Source organism: Littorina saxatilis, linkage group LG9 (assembly GCF_037325665.1).
Source record: "Littorina saxatilis isolate snail1 linkage group LG9, US_GU_Lsax_2.0, whole genome shotgun sequence".
In the NCBI taxonomy this organism is placed as follows: Eukaryota; Metazoa; Mollusca; class Gastropoda; order Littorinimorpha; family Littorinidae; genus Littorina; species Littorina saxatilis.
The window spans coordinates 61147236-61163275 of NC_090253.1; the positions used below are offsets into that span (position 1 = coordinate 61147236).

The window sequence follows — 16040 nt, forward strand, 5'->3', positions numbered from 1 at the left end:
GTGTGTGTGTGTGACTACCTATTAGAATAACATTCTATTAAGCAACTCTTGCTCGGTTCTGATTACCTGTCTGGCCATTTAGACTAACCGACTGAATTGCAGATTCAGTTCCGAGTTTTGGGCGGAGGTGCTACATGGAATACGCCACCTCCCAAACTTTACCACGTCACAGTTGTTGAAGACAGCTGTGTACATCAGGGTAAAGTAACAATGCAATTTGGGGTCCTAAATCGTCAATTCTATGTTGTAAAAGAAATGGTTCGCTTTCTCTGTTCTTCTGCCTTTCAAGTTAACTTGATTGTCTGATAATGCTGATGGTGAACTGGTTGTAAAGGTAGAGTAAAGTTGTCTAATTGTTTTCATTTTACTTGTCGCTTCGGCTGTCTTACGATTATGTGGTTTTTCTCTTTCTGAGTTTATTGCACTTTACGAGAGTTGCTGATTAAATCAGACATAAGTCACATAAACCTATGCCAACTTGCTCTATTTAGACACAGAGTAAATCAGGTACATTTATAATTAAAGATGTAGCTATTTATAATTAAGCATGCAGCTGTAATTGTACATGGGGCTATAATAAAAAGAAATCGAATGTAAATGCACATTACATTCAGGCGCCACTGACAAAATTCAAAGTAAATATACTAAAAAGCAGCGGCTCAATTCAGAAAAATCTCAACTTAAACTGTCAGTTAGTGCTGATGAAATTAAGGACAGTTGTACAACAAACTGCCACTAATTAAATCAGAAGTGCTTAAATCAGATAAGTATGTACAAAAAGCAGCCGCAAACTTACTCTCAGATAATGTTTTTGAATCCACCATCACCCCCTTTCTAGGTCAGACATGCGTAAGTAACCTTCACCATGCTTTCTTTGTCGTTGGCGACACAGAGACTCACAAAAAGTGCTGTATGTCTGAAACTTTTCCGAGTTTTTTTGTTATTAAAACTTTATGTAATCTCCAAATGTCATAGGATCTTTACCAATATCTGTGAACAAACAAATAAAAGATGGCGTAATTTGAACTTTACACTCCAGCTAATGTGGGTCTTGCACGACACATACGGATTTAAGAAGGAATTTTACAGTGTTAACCCTAATCGGGCAGCGTGAGTCGGGTACAACGCATACTCAAATGTAAATGCACATTTCATAAAAGCGCCACGAATGATATTCGAAGTAAGTATACTAAAAGCAGCAGCTGAAGTCATATAAATCTCAACTTAAACTGTAATTTAATGCTCATGAAATTAAGCACAGTTGTACGACAAACTGCCACTAATTCAATCAGAAATTCCTATTTCAGATAGATATGCACTTAAAGCAGCCGCAAACTAACTCTGAAATAATGTTTGAATCCACCACCATCCCTTTTTAAGTTTAGACATACGTCTAAGTAACCTTCACGGTGCTTGCTTGGTCGTTGACAACACAGAAACTCACAAAAATGCTGTATGTCTGAAACTATTTAGACTTTTTATGTAATCCCCAATGTCATAGGATCTACCCATCGACCACTGTTCAGAAGATTATCCTCTAGAACAAACATGTAAAGGATGACGTAATTTGAACTACACAGTCCAGCTGATGTGGGCCTTGCACGACACATTTGGATTTGAGAACGAAGTTTACAGTGCGTATGCCTAACAGGACAGCGCGGGTCGTGCACAACGCATACTCTGCAAAGAGTGTATGCTGATTCGGATGGCATGGGTCGTGTACGTACGAACCGTTACTTTTTACCTTGAATACTTCTTTAAAAAGTATGGGTCATATACGACCCACACCATCCGGACTGCGTAGTTCAAAACATGACTCGGTGAAGATAAATGTGTCTCAAATTTATTCAGATGGACAATCTACAACATCTTGGGCACGACCTCGACACACCTCCACCAATTGTACACAAGCATCAGTCACCACGATCTCGTCTACCACAAGGCACCCCACTACCAGCGACAGAACATATCCAACGTCGTCTACTGTTGGCGACATAACGTCTCCAGGTATTGATCGTTCTCTGACAAAGTGTGTGTGTGTGTGTGTGTGTGTGTGTGTGTGTGTGTGTGTGTGTGTGTGTGTGTGTGTGTGTGTGCGTGTGTGTGTGTGTGTGTGTGTGTGGATTGCACAAGATCTCCTTCAGGGACAACTACACCAACAACACATACACAGTCATTTTATCTGTTTGCCTTATTTTGAAAATTATACATGGAGTAGATATGATGCGTTAGTTTTAACTCTGTGTGTGTGTGTGTGTGTGTGTGTGTGTGTGTGTGTGTGTGTGTGTGTGTGTGTGTGTGTGTGTGTGTGTGTGTGACGGAGTGATTTAGTTTGTGTTACTGTTTGTCGATTTCTTACGGGAGCCTTGAAGGCTTCGCCTCTTGTTTTTATGTTTTGAGAAAAACGCTAAAAGCTTTCTTTGGTTTCTGAACAATCTGCCTATCTCATGTGTGTGTGTGTGTGTGTGTGTGTGTGTCTGTCTGTCTGTCTGTCTGTCTGTCTCAGACTGTCTGTCTGTCTGCCTGCCTGTATGTCTGCCTGCCTGTCTGTCTGTCTGTCTGTCTGTCTTGTGAGTCCTAGTAGGCAAATACAATTTGCATAGATCGTTTTTGCATTCACTATTACCGGTACGTTAGTTCAATTCTTCCTCTCCAGCGATGCCACCCGGAACTCCAGACGGCGAAAGTGATAACAGTGCTGCTGAGATCGCCGGGGTTGTGGTAACTGTCGTTGTGCTCATCGTCGTCATCGTCGTCATCACCGTCGTCGTCATCATTGTCTACAGGAGAAAACGTCGCCAAAGGTAAGACCTTTCGCTATCCTCCAAAATATATGTACGGTTGACGAATACAGGCATATAATGTGCCCAAACATCGAGATGTCAACACATTTAGTCCCGATTCTTTTTCTATCTTAAAACATTTTAGTCAAAACCTGACTAAATGTAAAACAAACACAAGTTGCTCGCTTATAGGCTGTTTGCTGAGAATATGTTTGGATTTGTTGCAGCAAACCTGATGATAAAAACAGAAACACCGAGGACCTGCCAATAACAACAGGAGGTAAGTACACTTCCGGTTATCAAGTGTTCTAATATATTAATTGTGTCTCAAACAAAATGCACAGCCTCTGTTATGGGCCAAGTGGTGGGAGTTTCAGAAAATTAATGCTCTCAGGTAAAATCTCAACCTGTAGCTTTGTTTCCTCAAATTGAAGGTGTCTGCCACTCATGTTAGATTGTTTTGCTTCGCAAACCCGTACCTGTTCCATTTGTAACAAGTGTGTTTGTGAACGTGTGTAGTGTGCATCGTTGGGTTTCATTATTAGCGTAACCAAAAAAGTTGTGCTTTTTTCCACGAATGGAAACAAAGTTGAATCAAACTTGTGTATAAACAGCATCATTATCATTAACATCAACAACAACAAACACAACAACAACGTACAGCAGCAACAACAACGCAGATAAAGTCATCAACAATAACAACGCAGATAATGTCGTCAACAACAACAACAACAACAACAACAACAACAACAACAACAACAACAGTTATAACAACGCAGATAAAGCCAACAACAACAACAACGCAGATGAAGTCAACAACAACAACAACAACAACAGTTATAACATCGCAGATAAAGTCAACAACAACAACAACAACAAGTCAACAACAACAACAACAACAACAACGCAGATGAAGTCAACAACAACATAAACTACCGATCGCGAGAGTTATCAACGATTCTCATTATAACAACAACAAATTCAAAACTAAAATCATGTTTAAGTCCATACGTTAACAACACTGAGCGACAACAAGAACATCGTCATCGTCATCAACAGCAACAACACAAACAACAACAACAACAATAACGCACATTGGCTTCCATACCATCGCATTGATATTTTCTTCTGCTTGTAGGCACCACCACAGGGAGTACAGCCACTGAAAGACGAGGCAACCCGTTCTCACGTCGTGACGGCGACTACACAGACATCGACTTAGCAACAACACCGTCGTCAGACATCAACCCTTATGAGCTGGCAGACGATGGCACCAATACCAACGGCTCTCTTGGTCCAAACCTCCAGCGGCTGAAAGGGAGCAAAGAAGACGACTACAGTCGCATTGACGAGGCACAACCCGCTGCAGCCCACAGCGAGAAGAACTCGACACCAGAAAGACCAAACCCCAATGACGTGTACAGCGTTGTCAACAAGCCAGGCAAAAAGACTCCTACCCCAGAGTACAGCCTCGCCAAAATCGTGGGTGACAAACCGACCCAGCCCAATCCTAACGATGTGTACAGTGTTGTCAACAAGAAAGGCAAGAAGTTTGAACCTGCAGCTAAACCCGGACAGCCAGACACCGAGTACAATACCATCAGCCATAATGGAAACAACACCTCTTCGCAAAAGGCCGCTTCCGGTGACGCAACTCCTGATACTTACAACAGAATCAGCGCAGTTCCTTCCCTTGGACTGAACGAAAAAGGCCGGGCATCGACAAAACCTGAGGACGGTTTACTTACGGACGACTACAACAAACTGAACTTGGCTGGGAACGGGTCAATGAAGGAGAACAGTGGAGCAGTTGGCGCAGCCTATGACCACGTGCGCAATGACCCGGGTGATGCGTACAGCAAAGCACGGGTTGGACAACGGAACGTCGTTATTGATTCTGATTATCATCGCTTGAAGCCTTAAAAACAGAGATCTGTTACTTCAAGATGATAAATCCTATTACTTCTAACCGCGAGGGAGACCGTATTGTGTACAGTCCTTGATTAGCTTGAATCAATCCGGTGCTAGTTTGATTGCTGATATTTTTAGCAGGTTTTAACATTTTGTTTGCTTTGGGAGGGAAAACCTCGAACGACTACAGTGCAGCCTTCCGAACAGAAAAAATGAATTAATCACGGATGGAGGAGTTAAACGTCAACTGTTGACTATGAACGACATAGCGCTAGGGTGGGAGGGGGGGGGGGGGTGGAAACACATTGTAGATCAAGTGAAAGAACAGGTGACTATTCTTTGTGCTTGTCAAAAACTGATGAGTTGTGCCCCGCCGTTTGGGTTTTATCGCCAGTTCTTTACAACTTGTTTTCTTTTACTTGAATATCCGCATTTTCGACACATTTTCTGTCGTCAAACACAGCTGGGGAAATAACATTGGACCATGCCTGACTATTTTCAATACAAATAAAGTTGTTCTAGCACTTCAAATATGTTTTATGATTTTTTTAATATCACATTTATGATTGAATATCAGGGTTGTTTAACGTTTTGGCACGAGTGTACAATAGGATTGGTCGGCTTTGATAAATGTCGCGATAACGTTTTGAGTTTAGTCACTAGGTCGAATTTATCTCTAAGAGCTCAATCGGTCAACCCAAAGAAAATCCGTTTCACGAAAGCACAATCGATTTCAGTTGTAATCGATTTTTGTGCTGTTATTTTGTTTTCGTACCAGAGGGCTCTTACGCGTAGCAGCTTCGCAATGGACGCAAATTTGTAGCACAATTGTGTTACAACAACATCGTAGTAGTAAGCAGCTTTGCTAGCTAATTAGTTATTGCATACCTGAACATATATTATGTTACACGTATACAGATGAACACAGATATTACATCTCTCCTGCCAGAACTTACAATCCTTCAAAAGATTTGTTTGTTTGTTCTTTAATTTGTTGTTCATATATATTGTTGAGACAATATTCTTTTTACAAAAAGAAATAATTGTTTTCTTATTTGCATCCTGTACTCATAAAGATAATGGCTTATGTGTTTATAGAATATGGAGTGTTTTATTGTACTAAAAACATAGCATCTTTACCTATAGTAAACCATATCAGTAATGACTACTAGGCCTATATGTCCAACCTTAATTCGGCACAAGAGCATCCTTCCACTTGTTAACAAATCAGAAATCAAAAACCGGTCTGCTTTCTGTGCAGAGTGAGGATGTTTGTTTGTTTGATTGTTGTTTCTTATTGTTACGAAGCGGTTTACTCGTATCTGTGGTAATGTGTATTGTTGTAAATAGAATAGACTATAGCGATGGTCAGACATTGGAAAGGGCTATAGGCTGCATACCGTCGCGTTGACCGCAGTTGAACCTTTGTGTAACTGACAAGGTTTTTCACGTGCAAGTGATGCAGACGACAGCTCACTGGCAATGTCATAGCAAGAACGACTTTGTAAAATCAGTCGCCGTCAAGGAGCCAAGCTCGACTCATGTTTTTCGTAACACGTTAGCAGACGGGCTCCTGTTTTAGGTATCTGACTGAAGAAGGATGAAGACTGACGAACTTTCCCTATCAGTCTACGTGATATCTTCCATTTTCATATTCATGCCAGGCCGGCGACTGTACTAAATGTTGGCTTTACACTCTTTTGAGGTATGTTTGAAACCGGTTATATTTTCATGTCATGTTGTCGTATGTGAGAAGAGTGACTGGTTCTGTGTTTAACGTTATTGTGTAGGCCTAAGCTATTGTGCTACACTGCTTAAACATGTGAGGGTTTTACGTAACGTTTTCTTGGCTTTAGAAAACAGGAATTAACGTGTAAATAATTATATTGGCTCATGCAGCTTAATATGTTGGACGAGTGAGTATTTTTATTGTGCGAGTGAAAGAAACTAAAGACAAGTTGATTTATGGACTATAAACTTTACAGTGTTCCAACTGGAGGGTTTCATCGACGGAGGCTGAACTGAACCAGTCAACTGCGGCTTGATGTACATGACCATGGCATGGAGAGCTGGCAGGGTTCTACAGTTAGCCGCCGAGACGAACTGGAAGGATCAAGGACTACGTCAAGCAATGGTCGCGGTGTCGTGAGGACTGGTGCATCCTTGTCAGTCGTCTGAAGGACTTACAGCCATACCAACATCTTGAAAGCCGAAAGATGGCAGTAGGGTAACGTACAGTAGAATACCTATTCGTCTTACCTGTTAAGCTGCTTTGTTTGAGCCAAAAGGTGTCTGCGTCTTGGACTGTAGAGTTTCTTGCGGTGTTGTCGGCCTAGAGTACTGGTCGAAGCCGGAAATGATTTTGTGATGTAAAAAGCTTTGTAAACTAATAATAATTAGTCTTGGCAGTGTCAAGATCCATTTAACACCAGGTTTTTGCGTGTGTGAGTGCGTGTGCGCTTGTGCCTTGTAAGCTACGGTAGCGGACAACTATTCAGATTACATTCAAGTCTGTAAACAAATACTAAATTTATAGAGTTGTGTAGAGGCATTTATGATTGTCTAAAAACCGGGCTATACCACTCCATAACATCTGGCGCCCAATAGTGTTTGTTTGTTTGACCCTTTAGCAGTATTGTTTTCTATCTCAAGGCACGTGCGCTTACACGGGTGTGAATGATTGTTTTGTTTGTCCTGTTTGTCCAGTAACATTTTCAGATTTGATTTGATTTTTGATTTGATGTGTTGACTGGCATATTCTTGCAAGGCCAAGGTCTTACTCGAGTTTCATTCATGATATTTTTTTTACACAGCTTCTGAACATGACCCCAGTGTATAATTCTTTTGACTTTTTGGATAATCTCTGATCGAGATTCAGAAAATTTCATCGTTTTTTCAACAATTCATTTTCTTTTGAGGAAAGGGGGTGATGTTACGAAGCGGTTTACTCGTATCTGTGGTAATGTGTATTGTTGTAAATAGAATAGACTATAGCGATGGTCAGACATTGGAAAGGGCTATAGGCTGCATACCGTCGCGTTGACCGCAGTTGAACCTTTGTGTAACTGACAAGGTTTTTCACGTGCAAGTAATGCAGACGACAGCTCACTGGCAATGTCATAGCAAGAACGACTTTGTAAAATCAGTCGCCGTCAAGGAGCCAAGCTCGACTCATGTTTTTCGTAACACGTTAGCAGACGGGCTCCTGTTTTAGGTATCTGACTGAAGAAGGATGAAGACTGACGAACTTTCCCTATCAGTCTACGTGATATCTTCCATTTTCATATTCATGCCAGGCCGGCGACTGTACTAAATGTTGGCTTTACACTCTTTTGAGGTATGTTTGAAACCGGTTATATTTTCATGTCATGTTGTCGTATGTGAGAAGAGTGACTGTTTCTGTGTTTAACGTTATTGTGTAGGCCTAAGCTATTGTGCTACACTGCTTAAACATGTGAGGGTTTTACGTAACGTTTTCTTGGCTTTAGAAAACAGGAATTAACGTGTAAATAATTATATTGGCTCATGCAGCTTAATATGTTGGACGAGTGAGTATTTTTATTGTGCGAGTGAAAGAAACTAAAGACAAGTTGATTTATGGACTATAAACTTTACAGTGTTCCAACTGGAGGGTTTCATCGACGGAGGCTGAACTGAACCAGTCAACTGCGGCTTGATGTACATGACCATGGCATGGAGAGCTGGCAGGGTTCTACAGTTAGCCGCCGAGACGAACTGGAAGGATCAAGGACTACGTCAAGCAATGGTCGCGGTGTCGTGAGGACTGGTGCATCCTTGTCAGTCGTCTGAAGGACTTACAGCCATACCAACATCTTGAAAGCCGAAAGATGGCAGTAGGGTAACGTACAGTAGAATACCTATTCGTCTTACCTGTTAAGCTGCTTTGTTTGAGCCAAAAGGTGTCTGCGTCTTGGACTGTAGAGTTTCTTGCGGTGTTGTCGGCCTAGAGTACTGGTCGAAGCCGGAAATGATTTTGTGATGTAAAAAGCTTTGTAAACTAATAATAATTAGTCTTGGCAGTGTCAAGATCCATTTAACACCAGGTTTTTGCGTGTGTGAGTGCGTGTGCGCTTGTGCCTTGTAAGCTACGGTAGCGGACAACTATTCAGATTACATTCAAGTCTGTAAACAAATACTAAATTTATAGAGTTGTGTAGAGGCATTTATGATTGTCTAAAAACCGGGCTATACCACTCCATAACATCTGGCGCCCAATAGTGTTTGTTTGTTTGACCCTTTAGCAGTATTGTTTTCTATCTCAAGGCACGTGCGCTTACACGGGTGTGAATGATTGTTTTGTTTGTCCTGTTTGTCCAGTAACATTTTCAGATTTGATTTGATTTTTGATTTGATGTGTTGACTGGCATATTCTTGCAAGGCCAAGGTCTTACTCGAGTTTCGTTCATGATATTTTTTGTACACAGCTTCTGAACATGACCCCTGTATATAATTCTTTTGACTTTTTGGATAATCTCTGATCGAGATTCAGAAAATTTCATCGTTTTTTCAACAATTCATTTTCTTTTGAGGAAAGGGGGTGATGTTACGAAGCGGTTTACTCGTATCTGTGGTAATGTGTATTGTTGTAAATAGAATAGACTATAGCGATGGTCAGACATTGGAAAGGGCTATAGGCTGCATACCGTCGCGTTGACCGCAGTTGAACCTTTGTGTAACTGACAAGGTTTTTCACGTGCAAGTGATGCAGACGACAGCTCACTGGCAATGTCATAGCAAGAACGACTTTGTAAAATCAGTCGCCGTCAAGGAGCCAAGCTCGACTCATGTTTTTCGTAACACGTTAGCAGACGGGCTCCTGTTTTAGGTATCTGACTGAAGAAGGATGAAGACTGACGAACTTTCCCTATCAGTCTACGTGATATCTTCCATTTTCATATTCATGCCAGGCCGGCGACTGTACTAAATGTTGGCTTTACACTCTTTTGAGGTATGTTTGAAACCGGTTATATTTTCATGTCATGTTGTCGTATGTGAGAAGAGTGACTGGTTCTGTGTTTAACGTTATTGTGTAGGCCTAAGCTATTGTGCTACACTGCTTAAACATGTGAGGGTTTTACGTAACGTTTTCTTGGCTTTAGAAAACAGGAATTAACGTGTAAATAATTATATTGGCTCATGCAGCTTAATATGTTGGACGAGTGAGTATTTTTATTGTGCGAGTGAAAGAAACTAAAGACAAGTTGATTTATGGACTATAAACTTTACAGTGTTCCAACTGGAGGGTTTTCATCGACGGAGGCTGAACTGAACCAGTCAACTGCGGCTTGATGTACATGACCATGGCATGGAGAGCTGGCAGGGTTCTACAGTTAGCCGCCGAGACGAACTGGAAGGATCAAGGACTACGTCAAGCAATGGTCGCGGTGTCGTGAGGACTGGTGCATCCTTGTCAGTCGTCTGAAGGACTTACAGCCATACCAACATCTTGAAAGCCGAAAGATGGCAGTAGGGTAACGTACAGTAGAATACCTATTCGTCTTACCTGTTAAGCTGCTTTGTTTGAGCCAAAAGGTGTCTGCGTCTTGGACTGTAGAGTTTCTTGCGGTGTTGTCGGCCTAGAGTACTGGTCGAAGCCCGGAAATGATTTTGTGATGTAAAAAGCTTTGTAAACTAATAATAATTAGTCTTGGCAGTGTCAAGATCCATTTAACACCAGGTTTTTGCGTGTGTGAGTGCGTGTGCGCTTGTGCCTTGTAAGCTACGGTAGCGGACAACTATTCAGATTACATTCAAGTCTGTAAACAAATACTAAATTTATAGAGTTGTGTAGAGGCATTTATGATTGTCTAAAAACCGGGCTATACCACTCCATAACACGTATGTTCATTGTTTTAACGAATGTCGTACAGCTGACACATTTGTCAATATGCTAATTTAAATAAATAATTGAATATGTACCAACTACTGTAAATATCTTAATAAGGCACATCAGAGTTACTGTTTTTTCTCAATAATTTGCCATCAGATTAGTTTTGTGCTTAAGGGATGAATCCACAACAAACTAAATGACTTTGAATGATATGTCTACAAGTGTTTATTCTCTCTTACTTTCACGAGCCAAAATGTGCACACAGATATTTAATAAATGTAAGGACGTAGTGATATGTCCAAGAAAGTTGGACACAAAATCGACTTGATAATTTAGATGTCATACGTTTAGCCTCTTCTTGTAATATATACTTCATGCCATGAAAATAAGTTGATGATTGTCGTTTTATTTTTAGATAATGTTGTGCATGAGTGCGTGTTGAATGTCACTATTGGTCCTTTCTGTTGAATATTTCTTGTTGGTTTTACTCGGCCACTCACTGCATCTTTTTGTGAAATAATAAAGTGATATTGTTTTATAGTGTTTATTATGATAAAAGTTGCTACATTTAAATGGAAATTTCTTTACCTTTGAAGAATTTAGGTTAAATTTTCCTTTTGTTCAAACTAATTTTTTATTCTATGAGGAAGTGATTAAGTCCTTACGAAAATATCAGAGAAAAGTAAAAATTGATTCGTTGAATGGTTTTCAGATTAGGGATTATAAACCCTGGCAGATTATTTGTAGAGGCAAACAGGCAATTAAAGAAGTCTTTTTGAAATCAAAATTTGATGATAACCCTGCAGGCATGAACAGATGGAATATGTATTTTTACAACCTGAACTGGAAACAGATTTTTGATAAGTGTTTTAAAACAACTAAGGACACACAGTTAAGATGGTTCCAGACCAGATTGCTTCACCGCATTCTTGGTGTTGCTAGCCGGTTATTTGTTCAAAAGATTCTTGACAGTCCCCTGTGTGCCTTTTGTAAAATTGAAAATGAAACAATTTCCCATATATTTTGGTACTGCCCGCTTAGTCGGAAATTTTGGACTGATTTGGAAGATTTGTTAAACAGAAGTGGTATTTACCGCGCAAATGTTCTTTTTACAGAAGAATTTATTTTGTTTGGGTGTATGAACAATGTTAAGGTAGATGTGGTTTTGGATTTTATCATTTTGTTTGCAAAGTTTTATATTTATAAGAGTAAGTTACAAGAGACAAGGCCACTGTTAGAAATATTTTTAAGAAATTTGAAATACAGATTTGAAATAGAAAAATATTCCAGTTTCAATTCTGGTAACATTACCAAATTTGTAGAATTATGGTCCCCATATGAAGAGTTGGTTAGGTAGTACGCTAGGTTGTGCAGAGATGTGATGATTTGCGTATATATATGTGTTTTTGCTTTGATTTTTGTTTGTTTGTTTTTTGTTCTTTGTTTTTTGTTTGACGGTATTATTAACTGACTGTATTATTATTAAGCAGGTAATACGTCCATAATGTCAAGTACTGTAATCTGCATGTTATGTTAAGCTCCGGCCTTACTTGTATGCGAACGGATGTTATATGTCCGTCTGTCTGTTATGTCCTAATGTTGTATATGTCTTGTAAGGGAAAGTCGCCAATCGCGGAACAGTCGGCCAACATGGAACACCTCAATATGCGATCAACGGGGAACAATTGTTTTGCAGAAATGTCCAGTGACATTCCTTGATATTATTCCAGCAACAAAAATGACTACCGCGGCAAAACAAAAAAAATGGTACGTTTTTTAAACTTTTCTTCCTTTTTCTTCGTATTTCTACCGTCTACAATTCGTATTATTACTCTGTATCTATATACGTTCACGTAAAATGTTGATTGCTGTGATAAACCTTCATAGATTTGCAATAACTTAAACGGAAAAACAGATTTGAAACGTCACGTGTATCCAACAGAAAAACGCGAAATCCATGCAGGTGCCATGCGGCAATGATGGAACACATAAGAGAGGCAAACGTGGAACAGTGTTCCAGCTTTGCCGCATTCTGTTCCATCTTACCCTCATCAAACAATAAACAGAACACTGCTGTTTTATTCACGTATTCAATTCTCTTTTCGGTTTTGTTGTGTTTTTCCTTTCTATAAGTTTTATTGAATGATTGATTGATTTGTTTGACAGTATTATGAGACCCGAACGGCGGTGGTTACCAGAAGAAATGGGCTGCGCTTTGTCGGCAGTGAAAAACGGAGATATGGGTTTGCGTTGCGCATCAAGTGCATATGGTGTTACTGTCACAACTCTTATGAAAAAAACGCTCGCGCTGGACCCGAGTACTCTTCAGACATTCACACACACACACACACACACACACACACACACACACACACACACACACTCTCTCTCTCCCTCACTCCCTCCCTCTCTCTCTTTCTTTCTTACACACACACACACATACACACACACACACACACACACGAGTACAGACTCATGCACGCACACGCACACACAAACACACACACACACACACACACACACACACACACACACACAGTAACACTAACACATGTGCACAAAATAAACACACACACACACACACACCGCGCGAGAGAAAAAGACTACAGGGAGGCATTGACGTCAAAGACTTTCGACCGTGACGTATTTACGTCACTATTCTTGGTTTACGGTACCATTCGGCGGCTTTGCTACGAGTATGCCATAGTCTTAATTGGCCGAGACCTTGCACCGTTCTATGAGCCGAACCGCAGTTCTATCCCACCGCGAATTCCACCCGCCGTTAAGAGTCGTTTTTGTGATTTATTTCGCATTTAGGTCCCAGGTAACAATCATTATGAAGTTTTAATACGATCAATCGGACCTATTATCAAGTTAGTGTATCAACTTTTGAACGAACTGCGCCCAGTAGTTTCCCAGCAATAAGCTGTTAAGTCGAGACACACAGACAGACAGACACACAATTAAAGTCTGCTGGACCCTTGTACTAGCGTACTCGGGGAAAAGTCATTTAGAAGGAAACAAACAAATTTGCAAAAGAAGAAGTAAAGTTCACAGGAAGACCTTCTACATTAACACCATAGATAGAACAAGAACTAATCAATAGCATTCTTGAAGCTGACATAAATTTGCCAACGTCACCCCCATCGTTGTTTTGTACACTGTACATGGAGATTCTGGTCATTATGATTGCTTGGTGTCAGCAGCAAATGTAAGCTTACCTGTTGATGGATGAATGATGATACATTGTAGACGGATGCATGTTATTGCTTAAAAGCCCCACAATGATGTGCTTGGCAAGACAAAAAAAAAGACCAAAAAAAAGAAATATCTGTGTTACTCCCTAGACACTCGAAAGCTAAGGAAGAAGTCAAACATTGTCCAATACCAAAAAATGACACCTGCGTTACTTTAATTTACAGCAATAGTTTTGATCCTGTTGCTTTGCTCGGGGGAAAAAATCACACAAAAACGCACACAAACTCTGGCGTTTACAGCTCTAGACGCACATGCGTTAGAAAAAGTGTCATGAAAGGGACGCATAAAGTCCACCTCATGGTGATTAAGATCACACAGCTGCAGTACTTCAAATGTACTGCCACAAAAATACCGATGCGTCATTCATGATGTTATTTTTTTCACGAAAGAGATACTTTGCTTGTTGTTCGCAATATAATGAAATAGAATAGTTACGTGCCATAGTCCTTTCTATTCTATCCTTCAGTAACTTTAATTCTGTCTGTCTCTCCTTTTCTAAACTTTTTATGAACTTTGAAGCAATTTCTAAATAAAAGAAACTGCCCATGAAAGGCGATTAAAGAGTTAAAACCTAAAAAAAAAAAAAAAATAAATAAAGTGGTATTATAAGATGTTTGATGGGTTGTTGACAGACCAGCTTTTTTGTCGTCCGAGGGGGAGCATATCGTCTTTTGTTTCATATTTATTGACCAAGGCCGAAGGCCAATAAATATGAAACAAAAGTCGATATGCCCCCCGAGGACCGACAAAAAAAGCTGGTCTGACAACAAACCACCAAACATCGTTTTTGTCATCATTTTGGTTGTGAGAAAATAAGATCACAATCAACACAGGGAGCCATGCTTTGAAACACGAGTTCCGTTCGGATAACCACTGGCAATCAAAGCTGGCGTGTGAAAGCAACTTTTTGTATTTTTGAATTCATAAAATGTTGGGATGAATATGTCAGGTTTGATGATGCACAGTTCTGCTTGTTCATCTCGGTATTCCACTCCCTCGGCTTTCAGTTGTGAGTATTAAGCTTAGTAATCGAATGTGGAAGCTACGTTGAGTCAAAGGTCACAGAAGACGTAAATTTGGATCGTTTTATAAAAATTTATTTTTTTTACAATTTTCAGATTTTTAATGACCAAAGTCATTAATTAATTTTTAAGCCACCAAGCTGAAATGCAATACCGAAGTCCGGCCTTCGTCGAAGATTGCTTGGCCAAAATTTCAATCAATTTGATTGAAAAATGAGGGTGTGACAGTGCCGCCTCAACTTTTACAAAAAGCCGGATATGACGTCATCAAAAGAAAAAAACGTCCGGGGATATCATTCACAGGAACTCTCATGTAAAATTTCATAAAGATCGGTCCAGTAGTTTGGTCTGAATTGCTCTACACACACACACGCACAGACAGACAGACACACACACACACACACACACACACACACACACACACACACACACATACACCACGACCCTCGTCTCGATTCCCCCTCTATGTTAAAAAATTTAGTCAAAACGTGACTAAATGTAAAAAGATACAGCGTAACATTTATACTGTTCAAAAAAAGAAACGCATAGTTGCTACTTGCCAAATTGGTTTTATTTGTCGAAAAAATTAACAGAAAATCCAATATTTAGATTATTTGTTTGAAATTTGGTATGGACACAGTTGAATGCACACACAGTTCATTTGCATCTTCAAATCAATCAGTCAATCAATACGATTGGGTGCCGAGGCTGTCAAGTCAGTAGGGGGTGTGACTGCCTTGAGCAGCAACAACTGCCCGGCACCTTCTGGGCATGGACTGGATCAGATGCCGGATATCTTGCTGTGGGATGGTGTCCCACTCCTCCTGAAGTGCCTGCAATAGATCGCGGTGATTTGCCGGCGCTTCTTCTCGCCTGCGCACACGTCTGTCCAATTCATCCCAGAGGTGTTCTATCGGGTTCATGTCTGGCGACATGGATGGCCAGGGAAGCACCTGGACATGGTGGTCGGTGAGGAACTGGGTGGTGAGTCGTGCTGTGTGCGGGCGAGCGTTGTCCTGCTGGAATATGGCATCCTGGTCACCCAGAAGAGGAAGGGCGTGTGGGCGCAGAATTTCCTCCACGTATCGCTGGGCAGTTATGCGCCCTTGGACGTGCACCAGGGTGCTTTTTCCAGCGGTATTGATCGCCCCCCACACCATGACGCCTCCACCACCATGAACGGGTGCCTCATCCACACAGTTGGGCGCGTAACGT

General features: G+C 40.6%; 1 protein-coding gene and 2 long non-coding RNA genes across 5 annotated transcripts in view; 2 read left to right on the forward strand and 1 right to left on the reverse strand.

The window, feature by feature from the left end:
* LOC138976708 (protein PALS2-like) overlaps nucleotides 1-16040 on the reverse strand; it is a 501736-nt gene that overhangs the window by 361351 nt on the left and 124345 nt on the right. The gene's annotated exons all lie outside the window — the stretch shown is intronic.
* LOC138977497 (uncharacterized) lies at nucleotides 40-3064 on the forward strand. Its single transcript, XR_011459311.1, has 4 exons — nucleotides 40-199; nucleotides 1852-2007; nucleotides 2657-2804; nucleotides 3011-3064. It is a non-coding gene; the product is annotated as an uncharacterized lncRNA (long non-coding RNA).
* On the forward strand, nucleotides 6424-10386 carry LOC138976699 (uncharacterized). 2 transcript variants are annotated; one of them, XR_011459124.1, is made up of 3 exons: nucleotides 6424-8031; nucleotides 8312-9663; nucleotides 9944-10386. It is a non-coding gene; the product is annotated as an uncharacterized lncRNA (long non-coding RNA). The 2 variants fall into 2 exon arrangements; XR_011459123.1 differs by having other exon boundaries at nucleotides 8312-10386.